General features: G+C 41.2%; 1 pseudogene; it reads left to right on the top strand.

Moving 5' to 3' along the window:
- Positions 1 to 11,280: 11,280 nt before the first annotated feature.
- Positions 11,281 to 13,388, top strand: LOC115096989 (annotated as a pseudogene).
- Positions 13,389 to 15,265: the final 1,877 nt, after the last annotated feature.

Genomic DNA, 15,265 nt, shown 5'->3' with positions numbered 1-15,265 from the left:
ATTGACAGATTAGAGGATCAATATAGACTTTATAATATTGAGATTATTGCAAGTATATAGGTCAAATAGTCTTTATAATAGAGAGATTATTGCAAGTGTATAGGTCAACGAATGTGTTTAGCATTATTGAATAGTAACTGTTTTGTATGGATAGATAATGTTGTATATGTGTCATATAAATAGTATTGTTTGAGGGGGAAGTGTTCATAAATTGTAGGCTTGTTTAAACAACCAGGTTTTCAGGTTCTGTTTAAACTTCTTGTGGCAGGGTTCTTGGCGCAGATCGTAGGCATTTTGTTCCATATGTTGATTCCAGCTATCGTGAATGATCGTTCTCTCATAGAAACATATTTTATATGTTTGAGCGTAGGATTAGATAGTTTAGCCTGGTGCATTTTTCTTATTGGTCTGTTTGATGTATGGAATGTAAAATGATCAGAGAACCAATGCATATCTTGGTTATATAATGACTTGTGTATAAGGGTAAGCACTTTGAATAATATCCTAGATGCAATTGGAAGCCAGTGGAGGAATTGTAGCGCTGGAGTAATGTGTTCGTGGCGGTGCGTGTTAGTGAGTAGGCGTGCAGCTGCATTTTGTAGCATCTGTAATGGTTGTAGTGAGTTATTTGGGAGACCTAGTAAGATGGAGTTGCAGTAGTCCAATTTAGACAATATAGTCGCTTGTAGAACAGTCCGGAAGTCATGTGGGTGTAGGAGGGGTTTGATCCTTTTCAATGTATGAAGTTTATAGAAACCATTTTTGATGGTGGCAGTAATACATTTTTTTTAATGTGAAATGTTTGTCAATTATAACGCCAAGGCTGCGGACTTGTTGTATATTATGATGGTCAGATAGAGATTGTAGATTGGGGCTAGAATGGATGTTGTTTTGTGGCGAAATGATGAGTAGCTCTGTTTTGTTAGTATTTATTGCCAACGAGTTCTCAGTGAGTAGATTCTTAATTTCCTCTAGTGTAGTATTCCAGGTTTTGAGAGAGTTAGATAGAGAGTCATTAACAGGGATTAGGATCTGCACATCATCTGCATAAATGAAGTGCGGCAGACCCAGTTTCATCAATAGTTGACAGAGTGGAGTGAGGTATATATTGAAAAGTGTTGAAGAGAGAGAGGATCCTTGGGGTATTCCTTGTAGTAGATTTTTGGGTTTGGATTCATGTTGGCCAATTCTTACGCTGTATTTCCTGTCTTGCAGAAAAGATTTGAGCCAACATAGAGCAGTGCCAGTAATGCCGATTTGTGATAGGCGAGTTAAAAGGGTAATGTGGTTGACTGTGTCAAATGCCGAGGAAATGTCCAGCAGGGCAAGGATATAAGAGTGACCATTGTCTAGTGCTTTTAGAATTGAATCGGAGAGTGTTAGAAGAAGAGTTTCGGTACTATGGTACTTACGGAATCCATATTGGGATGGGGATAGTAATTGATTTTCCTCTAGGTATTCAGTGAGTTGCTTGTTGATGACTTTTTCTATAATTTTGGATAGGAAAGGGAGGTTCGAAACTGGGTGAAAGTTTGCTGATTCCGTTGGGTCCAAATCTTGATTCTTCAATGTTGGTTTTATTATGGCGTACTTGAGTTGTGCAGGTACCATTCCAGAGGTGATAGATTTGTTAAGAATCTTGGTTATGGGTATAGCAATTCTAGATGGAAAGGCGAGGAGTGTTTTTGTGGGCATGATGTCAAAAGGGTGCATTGCTGGTTTAGTTTTTTTGAGGATACCTTCAATTTCTAGTGTCGTTGTGGTTTCGAATTTTGTGAGGGAAGCTGAGCAGAGAATGGGTAGATTAGGATTGTGTGTGGGAGGTCTATGTGTAGGGGAAATCGAGGGTGGGGTAGTGTTTGTAGAGAGGTTAGAAGGGGGGGGAAGTAGAGATGCGATTCATAATAGCATTAATTTAGCATTTACTTAAAGTCCCATACCTGTCCTTACTTTTTAGAACTTAGGTTCAATCGTGTCTAACCGATCGAACTTCCCCGTAACCTCTATAATGTACTCCCTGTGCTGATTATCATGTTTTTCCCTTTTTCGATATTCCCTATATTCCACTCGTTATGCTTGTTCAACTACAGTTCTACTCTAGTACAATTTTGTTAATTATGTTCTTATTGTTTGCTGTACAAGGTTTAGTTAAATTATGTTCTTATTGTTTGATGTAATTTCCAACTGTTGGTTCACTGTAAACCGAACCGATATGTACTTGTACATGATCTTCGGTATAGAAAAGTATTTAAATAAAATAAATAATTTTGTCATGAAAGTAGGTTGCTAGTGTTTCACATTTATTTTTGTCATCATTATCTGAATTGAAGTTTGCTTGGCTATTCATATTGACCTGAGATTCCAGGAATAGACTCATGAAAAAAGAACTCCCAGTGGACCTTGCTCATGGTTCCCAGACCTTTGAATCTTTTGCAACCCATCCTATAACCACCGAAAGTGAACACCTTTGAAGAACCCATGCAATTGGATAATATCCGACTTTTGTTTAATGAGAAAGAAAGGTGAAGATCACAAAATCTCTGACTCTACTGTGCTGCACAAGATCATTTTGTCAGTCTGTGTCCTCTGAGACCAAAAAACTATAAAGAGAAGTCTCATCAGGATGGTAGCCTTGCACCATCCTGCATTCTCTCCATTACTAATGGTACCAGTATGACTTATCTGCAGAAAGCACTCAGTTCAGACTGAAGCCTTAGTAGACTCTGGAGCCAGAGGCAACTTTATCCAAGAATCACTGCTACATCAATATGGTTGCCCTACTACCAGCTTAATCATCCCCTGTGTCATTTCATCCATTTACAGAGAACCCCTATCAAGTCGTGTGACTACAGCTTCTTTGCCCATTATGATACAGATTTGATCTCACCAAGAAAACCTTCAGTTCTGCATACTATCCAAAGCAGCTACCTTGGTTGAGTCTCCATCAACTGTCTTTTGACCAGAACTCTTTATAATTTGACCAATGGGGTCCATCCTGCCAAGAACATTGTATCATTTCATCCTTCTCTCCACTTTGAACTTCTTCATCCAAAGAGCAGGTGTTACCACTTCAATGTACTTCCTATTCCCATATGAATCCTGAACTGTGTTGTTCTCCTGCCAAAGAATTATTGTTTATCGATCAGGTCCAGCCTCAGTTTTCATCTAAGTTTCCAGTCTTGTCTTTGTCAAAGCCTTCAGTCTTGAATGCTATTCTAGTTCAGTCCTGAAACCAAAACATTCCTGGATCCTGCATCTGGACCCCTCTTGGTAAAGAAGTACCTTCATATCCTCGGAAGCCACAGAAAAGAGACTTGAGGAGAGGGTTTAGAGATAGGGGTACTGTTAAGCTCACCACTTGTGGGACGGCCCATGAACAGCTTTACTCACTCTCATGCTGGCCAGATGCTGCTGCTCCATGATGCTCCATGCGGCAGAGATACACCTCTGATGCCACTACTCTGATGCTGTTCCAAGGTGCATGTGTGCCACGATACTATTTCCTTTAAAGGATCCACAGAGGGAAAAGCCACAGTGCTCTCAGATGATGTCATTCATGCCTGCCCTATAAAAGGGCTCTTCTGTCACCTCAGCATTGCCTCAGCAATAAGGGTTCTGGTTTCTGCCATCTCCTGGTTCCAATCTAGCTTTAGCCACAACCTACTCCAAGTCTTCAGCTACTCTTCAGCTTCAGTCTTCAGCTCCGCTTGGGTTTTCAGCTTCAGCCTGCTTCAGTCTTCAGCCTGCATCAGTCTTCAGCTTGCCTCAGTCTTCAACTCCGCTTCAGCCATCAGCTTTAACTCAAGCCATAACCCTTGCCTCAAGCCTTCAGACTTGTCTCAAGCCATCAGTCTAGGCTTTGCCAAGTTTTCTGTCTCAGCCTTATCTTTTCATAGTCTTTTGATCCCTGTCATAGCCTGGACCATGCCAAGACTTGCTCACCTGCCATTGGCATGGGCCTTGGGACCCAGCCTTTGAGGTTGAGCCATGGCAAAAGAAGCTCACGCATATGCGGTTCTCAACATTTTATATATCAGAGTTACAATGGCCACCTTCCAGTCTTCAGGTACAAAGGATGATTTTAATAGTAGGTTAAAAATTACATATAATAGGTCTGAAATTTAATTTTTTAATTCTTTCAGAACCCTGGGATGTATGCCGTCCAGTCCAGGTAATTTGCCAATCTTCAGTTTGTCAATCTGGCCTACTACATCTTCCAGGTTCACTGTGATTTGGGTCAGTTCATATGAATTGTCACCTTTGAAAACCATCTCCAGAAAGGGTATCTCCCCAGCATCCTCCTTGGTAAACACAGAAGCAAAGAATTAATTTAATCTCTAAGTATGGCCTTATCTTCCCTAAGTGCCTTTTTAACCCTAGTCTAAAGGTCCCATTGACTCCCTCGCAGCTTCCTGTTTCAGATAAATTTAAAAATGTTTTTATTTATGAGTTTTTGCCTCTATGGTCAACTTCTTTTCAAATTTTCTTTTAGCCTGTCTTATCAATGTTTTACATTTAACTTGCCAGACACTTGGAATATGTATGTTATTAGGCTTATTGCAAAGCATACTGGGTATAGGCTTGGCCCTCAGAAAGCCATGAGTAAGCAGAAATACAATATAGTAAACCTCTCATACCAAAACATCACTAACTGCAAGCACTCAAACAGTAATGACCCTATTTATGAAAAAGCAAAAGTTTTGGGACTGATGCAATTAATACACCAGTCACAAAACCACCAATACACCTCTTACTAGGAAACAGAACAAGCCAGGCTGCTAAAAATCCTTACGCAGAAACTACACGCTAGTAAAATTTGTCACTTCAGTCACAAATGCAGAACATAAATAGACCCTCACCAAATACAAAATAAAGAGACCAAGAAGTATAAATAGAAACACGAAGACCAAAGCTGAACTGGAAACCACAAGCCAGCCCCCTATATGCATTAAAACAATAGAAAAACAAAAACATCACCATCACCATTCTTCATAAAACAAAATTAAGAAATATAACATATCACTCATAAGAGTGAACCATATTAATAAAAATGACTATTTCAAAACAGCTGGCAAAAACTTAAAAAATTTCCCTAAAACCAAAAACAATTTCAATACAGCGAAATATAAAATAAATAAATAAGTAAATAGACACACACACACACATACACACACACACACACTCATTTCCTCTCTTCCTCTCCACTCACACCCCCTTTAACCTTACTCGCTTTCCTTTCCCTCACTCATACCCCTTTTCCCCACACTCTCATTCCTTCCCCTCACTCACACCCTCTTACTTTTATTCATCCCTCTATCACTTACCCCTTCCCTCCCACTTCCACCCTCTTCCCTCTGTCATTCCTTCCCCCTCACTCCTTCCCTTTCCTCTAAGTCACATCTTCTCTCCCTTCTCTTCCCACCCTCTTCCCTCTCAGTCATTCCTTCTCTTTTCCACCCCTGTCACTCCTTCCCTTCCTTTTACTCTCAATTGTTCTCTTTCTTCCTGCTAGCAGGTCAAAATTGGGCCCATTGCGTGCTGACATGCAGGGCCTCTTCTTGCAGGCAGGTTGTGGGAACCCCACTAGCTTCTCATTTAACTGCTGCTGGGCTGTCATTTGGATACAATCAGGTGGTCACTGCAGGGGTATTTGGAGAGGAATTTATTTCTTCTGCTCCAAAGTTTTGCCACCTGAGGCGGCTGCCTCACCCCTGCCTAATTGCAATTCATACTTTGCTACTGTTGCTCTGACCTTTTTTTTAATAAGATAACTCCAGTCAAATGTTGACTGCCTTTGAGCTTCCTTGTTTGTTCATAAAAGAAATGGATGAAGAGAGAGGCAATATGCTAATGAGAAAAGTTACTTTCTGTTACAGAAACAAACACTAATTTGTGCTGTTCATTACAAACAACAAAGCTGGAGAGCAATTAGTAAAATTTAGTAGCTTTCAGAACCATTGCAATAATTCTGTCATGCTTTATAATCCAGTCTGTTCCATACTCCATTACCCAAATGTGTAATCAAAGTATTACCAGAACACTGAAGGCAACAACCGTAAAAGTATAAAAACTTAAAATATCAGGAACTTGGAAGACATCACATTAAACTATTTAGTATATGAATCCAGCCTCTTATGGAATAATACATACTGATGAAGACATCCTCTTGTAGATGAAAACAACCTAGTATAAAATATACAATGGTATTACAATTTTTACAATTTCTATGGCCAGAAAATATAATCCTTTTATCGGGGTTTGACTCAATTGTACCTCAGCCAAACTCCTCCCAGATGATAATACATGGCCATGAGAGTTAGTCTGTGCTAACTGATGAATACCTGTGTTGAGTTAATAAATGGGTGCACATGCAGTGTGCATGTAACCACAAATACCCAGAAATGGTCCATGGATAAATCAGCTGTTTCAATATGTACCAACTAAATAATTCTGTTAAGAATACCAGCAACTCATATCATTGTGCATTTTATTTAAATATATGGTACCACATGACAGAATACTTGACATGAAATCATAAGGAAACATTGGCAGGATGTAAAATGCACATTAGAAGTCAGTTGATTGTAGAAGCTATTATTGGCCAGAAATAAAATCTGGTATCCTGTTTCAGAATCAGATTTTTATTGTGTTTTGTCCTCATCTTCTAGCTCACATTTATTTATTTATGTACATGTTTTTATATACCGACTTTCCTCAAAAAAGAAATCACATGCTTTTGCCTACAATTGTTTGATCTTATCTACGAACAGCAATGCACTGGATTCCTCTGTTAAGAGCACCCTTGAGACCAGATAAAATGCCATTATACTGCATAAGCAGAATGTTCTTCTGGCAGGAATTACTTCCACAGGAAAGAACATGTTGGAACTTTTGAAAAGAGTGTCCTATAAGCAGAATGATGTTATAACAGATATCACGTCATATTATCACTCCTGTAAAATAGCAATGTACACACCATGACATCCTATGGAAAATTCACGAGGCCTCAAAAATGGTTATATATTTATACTGAAAAGACAAGTTTTGAAGAACAATTTAAATGTTGATTCATGAATGAAATGTATTTGTGTGTGTGTATATATATATATATATATATATATATATATATGTGAAATAAATAAATAAGATTGCCCATGACAGCTCTAAATTTTAAAATCAAACAAAAGTGAAAATGACAAATATTTTTTAATTTTAAATGTAAACTTTATTCACTAAACCATTTAAGCAAATGAAATAATTCTAGATATGTGATCAATACCAATGCACCAATATAAGCATTAAAAAGGAAAAAACAATGATATATCACAACAAGCTCAACTATAGGAGAGATTACCTATCAGAGAGCCTTAGGGTAAAAACAATTTCAGTATCCATTTATACTCTCAAGGATGATTCTTAGGCCGATCTAATTTACATTTCCTTAGTCTTATCCAAAAGGAAATGCTCAAAGGTGAATTGTAAAAGCCCAGCATGCACCAAAATCAGGAGATGTGAGCACATGTAGAGCTTACACATGCCCATCATATTTTAAAAGTCGTGTGTATGTGTGTGTGTATATCTCCCACTGCATGCATACATCACTCAGAATAAAAAGGGAGTGTGGTGTGGGAGGGGCATGGGCATCCCAGGACAATGCCAAGAGATGTGTGCAGAAATATGTACGCGCACCCAGGTCCAGTGCTGCGTAACTTTACTTCTACTATGGAGGAGGTGTAAGTTAAAAACAACAGAGAAGTCATTCTTGAGGGATTTAAAGGGTCTGGGGTAACTGGGGGGAGTGCACACTATTAAACCAAGGGGGGGGGGGGGGTTGGAGGACCTACCTCTACTTTGGGTTAACTGGTGGATGAACTGGTGAAACTGGTCTTGGTGTGGATGCATGCCAGTTATAAAATACCCTGACTTACGCAGCTGAAATCCAATTTGCGTGGTTGGGTGCACCTACTTGCAAAATTAGGCACACACCTTCATGTGTATGTTATCAAATCGCCACATCCATGGATGCGCCCCGACGCACACTCGTCAATGTGCGCTCATGCGCCCCTTTGAAAGTTACCGGCCCTGTAACAGGATAAAAAATACAAATTGATCACTCTGATAAGAAACTAAACAGTTACAGGGATAATACTTATAAAGAGTCTTCCAAATCATATAGTTTAGTCTCATTCCGCCATCATATCTGAGGAAAAAGTACAAAGTTGTGAAACAGACGGAAAAAGTTTGGTCTAGCTTTGCAGCTAACTTCCAAACATCCAATCAGAAATTTTTTCAGGTTCAACTAATCCTCCTGTTACTACCACAGGGAGAGGAACCACTGATGGAAGAAGGGCTGAAAACGATCTAGGTGAAGGATTCTTGATAGGTTGTAAGACCCTACAAAGTTCCCCACTCCAGGCGGCCCAACTTCCCACACAGTACATATAAGTGCCATAATGTCCAAATTCAAAGAAGCTGGTTCAGCAGATAACTGATTTTGTGGTTGGGGAGGAGATGGGTTATCATTTGGAATAAAGGGATCCCAGAGGAAGGGTTCTCCAAGCTCAAGTCCTCAGTAGGCGGCTCGGTCAAGCAGCAGACATGCTTATCCATTTGGCCATGGATTCTTAAGGAAACTGGAGAAGATATTACCATTTGCCCTTTCTTTTCCTTCCCATTGGAGCCTAGTGGTGCGCCCCTTTGGCTGCGAACCAGTGGTTGCATGCCACAGGGTTCGCAAGCTGATGATGTCACTGGTGACACGGAGATAGAGAGAGGAGTGAGAGAACTGACCAGCTAGTCTTACTCTCTGTTTCCTGTCTTTTAACTGTTCACAATCTAAAACAGTAGTGTAGCCACAGGTGGGCCTGGGTGGGCTATGGCCCACCAACGTAGGACTCAGGCTCATGCGACCAGCGCTGCCCGACACCAGAGGAAGAAGCACGCAGAATGGCCATCGTGGTTCCCATCTTGTGGTGGCCAAAGGAGAAAGCCACTGAAGAACCTCCATCATGTGACTGCTAAAGAAGAGAGCCGCTGCAGACCCCATCCCATGGTAGCTGAAGAAGGGGTCTGGCGGATCCTGAAAAACACACCATGTGTGCGTGGCTTTGTGTTTGGGAGCCTGTGTGTGTGCATTTATGTGTGGGAGTATGTGTGTGTGTTTGTGTGTGTGCGTCTGCCTGTGCCTGTGTGTGGGAGCATGAGAGATAAGGCTTTACAGACAGGACATATTAGTGAAAAGTACCCAGCATTGCTCAGGATATCTGGTCCATAACAGCTAGAAATTTCAAATTGAACAAAAGGAAAACAATAAATATTGTTATATTGTGTTAGGTAATCAACAGAAAGCATATAGAAACTTAGAGAACCTCTCTATAAACTACATTTATCTATGTATTTATTTATTTATTTATTACTTCTTATATACTGCACAACAGATACCAGATCTGGCCAGAGCAGTTTACAAATTCAAAATGCTATTATAAAAGAGCAATCAATGTAGCAATCATTCCTAACCATAAAAGTTACCCCCCCCCCACCAGCCCCCATTAAAAGAAAAATAACCCACATAACATATTCAGCGTCAAGACCATCATATACCTACCCCAGACTTAATCCACTTCAGAAATGACAAATGATGAGACCCTTATTATGATGGAAAAATCCATGCCTTCACCATTTTTCTTGAAACTGAGATAATTTATTTCAACCCTCACCTCTAAGGGTACCGAGTTCCACAATTTTGGTCCACCTACGGAAAACATTATTTTCCTATTTACCACCTTATGAATCTCCTATCTAGTAAGAACATTGACAGAATATTAGACATCTCTCATTGCCAAACTTTAGAAATCGCTCAATAGTAATTGTTACAGAAGATGAATAAGCACTTGTTCCAATACAGATCCCTGGGACACTGTTTGTCGTTCTTCATTTTGAGAGCTGACCAGTTAATCTCTCTCTTTTTTCCTATCTTTTAAACAGTTCACAATCCACAACAGTGGTGTAACCGCAGGTTGGCCATGGCTCACTTAGGGCTTAGGCTCATGTAATCAGAGCTGCCTGATTACAGAAGAGGTCTGAAGGATGGCCACTGAGGTTTCCCATGGACTCCATCCTGCAGCAACTGAAGAAGGGGTCTGGCAGTGCCTGTGTGTGCATGTGTGTGTTTGCGCATGCGCACGCGGTGTGTGTGAGCCTGTGTGCAAAATGATGCACTTAGGGAAGAGTAACCCAAATTATAGCTACACAATGCAAGGTGCCACATTAGGAGTCACCATTCAGGAAAAGGATCTAGGTAGTATTGTTGAAAATATGTTGAAATCTTCTCGAGAAATAAGAGGAGCAAGAGGGACATTATTAACATGTAAATGAAAATCGCTAAGTATAATCCTGTTATTAAGATTAGAGGCAAGTAACTGCTCAAAAAAGGGAGAAAGATTAGACTTTTGCAGTTTGGGAGGGCAGTAGATAAAACAAATAGAATAACAAATAGACAATAGAACAAGAGTTTCATATGGTGAATCCCCACTCAGATCTTCAAATTTGGGTTTCCAGGCCTTACTTTACATGATAAGAAGGCCATTGCCCTTACCCTCTTTCCTAGGTTGAGAAAAGCAAGCATATCTTATAGGACAAATTTGATTAATGATATTAAGAATTAAGTAATTAAGTGTCTGTAATGCAAAAAAAGTCTGCTTGCTTCTGAGAGTAAATAAAAAATGAGACTTTTTTTTTTCGCAGCTTGAGCATTATAGACATTTCAATAGAAGAGGAACCAACAAGTATGTCACAGCAAACGATGGTTGTTACACAATATGGATGATAAATGGAGGATCATTATCTAACACTGAATAAATTGCTATACCTTCCTTGATTAGTAATGAGTGGCATCCATAATACTGGAACTATATAAGCATCAATCTCAGGCTAAGTAAAGTCCAATGCCCGGTTGTACTGGACTTTACTTCTCAGTGCCTTCTCTCAGGCAGGTATGGTGGGCATAAATTCCTCCCAACTAAAAGCAACAAAAAAAAAAATATATATATATATATATAAATGCCAAAGCCCTCACTGACTCACTCATCACTAATTCTCCCACTTTCCGAGATCCTAGAAGGCTGAAACTTGGCTCCGTCATTCCTTGGAAAAACTAACTGCTTCTCACTTTCCTACATTCGATGGTTCGTTCCAGCCTTTGAACGAAACACCCCGCCAGGGTCATGTCAGGGTCACCAAAAAAAATGTTGAGAACTCCTTTTTGGCTCCACTACTTGCTACATGTATACGATAGAGTGGCAAAAGCGAGGTCTTCCCCATGTCAACATCCTCCTATGGCTGCGAGATCGGATCAAATCGGACCTCATTGATCAGGTGATCACTGCAGAGATTCCTGACCCAAAGTTGACCCCCTACTCCACCAAATCATTAAGTCAACGATGCTTCATGGACCGTGTGGACTCCAAAACAGAAACTCCCCTTGCATGGTAAGCGGATCCTATAGTAAGAAGTACCCCCGTCCGCTCATCAAAGAAACTCAGACAGGAGATGATGGATACCCCCAGTACCGATGGCGTGCTCTTTCCGAAGGTGGCCATACCATCACCATCAATGGAGTTGAACTAGACAACAGATGGGTGGTCCCTTATAACCGTGTACTCTCCCGAACCTTCCATGCTCATATTAATGTCGAGTTTTGCAATTCTGTAAAATCAATCAAGTACATCTGTAAATCCATCAACAAGGGCAGTGACCAGGCCACATTTGCCCTGGAGAAACAACACGACGAGGTATTTCAGTATGAGACAGGGCATTACATCAGCAGCTCTGAAGCAGCCTGGCACATATTCTGTTTCCCTATTCATGAATGTTTTCCCCCAGTCGTTCAACTCACCGTTCATCTAGAGAATGGCCAGAGGATTTACTTCACAGCTGATAACATTGTAGAAAAAGTACACAATCCTCCCCAAACAACCCTCTTGGAGTTCTTTGATCTTTGCACACAGGATGATTTTGCCAAACAGCTCCTGTACTCTGAGGTTCCAGCCTACTGCGTTTGGAAAAATAACCAATTTGTTAGGAGGAAACAGGGACAGCGCGTACCAGGCTTCCCAGGAGAGAAAAAGGACCAAGTCCTCGGCAGAGTGTACACAGTCCACCCAAACAATTTGGAGTGCTATCATCTCAGACTCTTGCTTCATGAAGTCAGAGGGCCCATGTCCTTTCAATATCTTAAAACTGTCGCTGGTGTGCTACAACCCACATTCCAGTTTGCCTGTCAAGTACTCAGTCTGTTAGAAGACGATACACACTGGGACAATACTTTCCAGAAAGCTGCACTCTCACATTCACCACCTAGGATCCGTCAGCTCTTTGCTATTATGTTGGTGTTCTGTCAAATGGCAAACCCCTTACCACTATGGGAAAAACATAAAGATAGTCTTTGAGAGGATATTCGTAGGCAGCTGCAGAGGAAATCTCTCCAAGACGATATCCAAGAACGGTTGTCCATAATCTATAACAAATGCCTTACCTTCCTTCAGGATTGTGTACTGGCTATAGGAGGTCAACCTCATCACAAGTACAACTTGCCTGTGCCATCACACGAACACGCTGCAGCTAACCCTGGCTATTTCAGAAAGCTGGCTTACAACATCTGCGATCTGGCCAAGACAGTCGACGACAACGAGCCAAGGCTGAATACCGAGCAGAGGAATGTCTATCACGAAATCATGACCAGTGTTCACTGACAAAGTGGCCAAATCTTTTTCCTAGATGCTCCAGGAGGTACTGGTAAAACATTCCTCATCAACCTGTTGCTTGCCAGGGTACGAAGAGACTCAAACATTGCCATTGCTGTGGCTTCTTCTGGCATTGCAGCGACACTTCTGGAAGGTGGACAGATGGCACACTCTGCCTTCAAGCTTCCTCTCAATCTCAACAACACCAAAACACCTCTGTGCAACATATCAAAGCAGAGCAACATGGCGCAGGTACTCCGACAGTGCAAACTCATAGTGTGGGATGAGTGCACCATGGCCCACAGAGGCGACATCGAGGCTCTCCATTGGATGCTCCCAGACATCTGAAACAACAACAGCCTCATGGGAGGGTTGACACTACTGCTCGCCGGGGACTTCATACAGACTCTGCCAGTTGTTCCACGGGGGACCCGTGCTGATGAAGTTAAAGCCTCTTTCAAGTCCTCTTACCTGTGGCCCACAGTGAAAGCCCTGTCCTTGAGAGTGAACATGAGGGTGCACCTGACAGGCGACGACAAGGCAGGAGAGTTTTCACGCCTTCTTTTGGCTATAGGAGATGGTACACTCCATGAACAAGATGGCAAAGTAAAACTGCCGGCAAATCTATGTCACCTGGTCAGAGATTAGAAAAGTCCTACACAAAAGTTATACCCAGATCTTCAAAACATCCACATGAAGGACACATCATGGTTTAGAGAGAGAGGAAATTTTAACTTCTACAAATGATACTCCTGCAGGCGTTCACCTCAGAAACAAAAACTTATAAGTCTGTAGACTCGGTCATCGAAGTCGACGACCCGGTACATTACCCTGTCGAGTTCCTGCACAGTCTCAACCCTCCAGGCATTCCTCAGCACAATCTCATTTTGAAGGTCAGCGCACCCATTATGTTACTAAGAAATCTACAGCCACCAAAACTCTGCAATGGCACCAGACTTCTAGTCAAGTCCCTCCACAGAAATGTCATTGAAGCAATCATTTTCACAGGTTGTGGACGAGGGGAAACAGTTTTCATCCCTCGCATCCCCCTTATACCATCAGACGTACCCTTTCAATTTAAACACCTGCAGTTCCCGGTCAGAGTGTGCTTTGCGATGACTATTAACAAATCTCAGGGCCAGATTCTCAAGGTCATTGGTGTTGACTTGAGGCACCACTGCTTCTCGCACGGCCAGCTGTACATGGCCTGTTCTAGAGTCAGCTTAGCTGATATCATACTGCAGCCAGAGGGTTGCACAGCAAATGTTGTATACAAAGAAATCATTATGTCATGACAGGCAACTCACTGTACATTCATTCCACTTATTCATTTCACATTTTTTAATTACCACTAACCTCATTCTATAATAATAACATGTTCATTTTAAATATATAAACTCCAAAGCCCTCACTCACTCAAAACAATTACTTTTCAACTTGCGTGAAATAAACTCACACATTTCTATCAACTTCTCCACCGTAGCGAAGCACAGGTATTCCGCTAGTCATCTCCTAAATACAGCAACTTCCTTGTGGCAAGACACTGTTGTCCTTTCTTGTTTTTCAGGCAGGGAACCCATAGCTCTTTTTCCTGATCTCCTTCAAGCAAGAGTTAAAATCCTTCCAGAGGGGTGGAACAGAGACTCTCCACAAAAACAAAAGCTCTAATACAATTTATTACTCCATTGAGACAATCACTTCCAGACTACCTGGGTACTTGACAATAATATGCCTCTTCTCCTCTCCCAGATGTCAGGCTGTGGGCTTTAATGTTGGACTGGGGGAAACTCCAAAAATTGTACACTAACTCAAAACTCCCAACTGAAATTTCCCCTCCCCTTACCACAAAATCTAAACCAAAATGCCACATAGATGTCCCACTCTGCCTGCTTTTATACATGATGGTCTGGCCAATCCAGCAGCCTCACTGAAGGTGCTGATCAGGAATGATACCCCCTCCCCCAATTCCTAACCCAGGTCTTGAGCTAGAGACACATATAATGCAGTGGTTCTCAACCCAGTCCTCAGAGCATAGATAGCGTCAGGCTTACAGGATAGTCACAATGAATATGCATATGAGAGAATTGCATGTACTGCCTTCATTGTATGCAAATCTATCTCATGTATATTCATTGTGAATATCCTGAAAACCTGACTGGCTGAAGACTGGCTGAAGAGGTTAGGGCTGTTCAGCTTAGAGAAGAGAAGGCTGAGGGGGGATATGATAGAGGTCTTTAAGAGGTCTTTAAGATCATAAGAGGTCTTGAACGAGTAGATGTGAATTGGTTATTTACACTTTCGAATAATAGAAGGACTAGGGGGCATTCCATGAAGTTAGCAAGTAACTCATAAGACTAATCGGAGAAAATTATTTTTCACTCAACGCACAATAAAGCTCTGGAATTTGTTGCCAGAGGATGTGGTTAGTGCAGTTAGTGTAGCTGGGTTCAAAAAAGGTTTGGATAAGTTCTTGGAGGAGAAGTCCATTAACGGCTATTAATCATATTTACTTAGGGAATAGCCAC

The sequence above is a fragment of the Rhinatrema bivittatum genome, chromosome 1 (assembly GCF_901001135.1).
Source record: "Rhinatrema bivittatum chromosome 1, aRhiBiv1.1, whole genome shotgun sequence".
Lineage (NCBI taxonomy): Eukaryota > Metazoa > Chordata > Amphibia > Gymnophiona > Rhinatrematidae > Rhinatrema > Rhinatrema bivittatum.
Note: the sequence above shows the minus strand (reverse complement) of the source record. Positions and strands in the feature narration are given on the sequence as shown.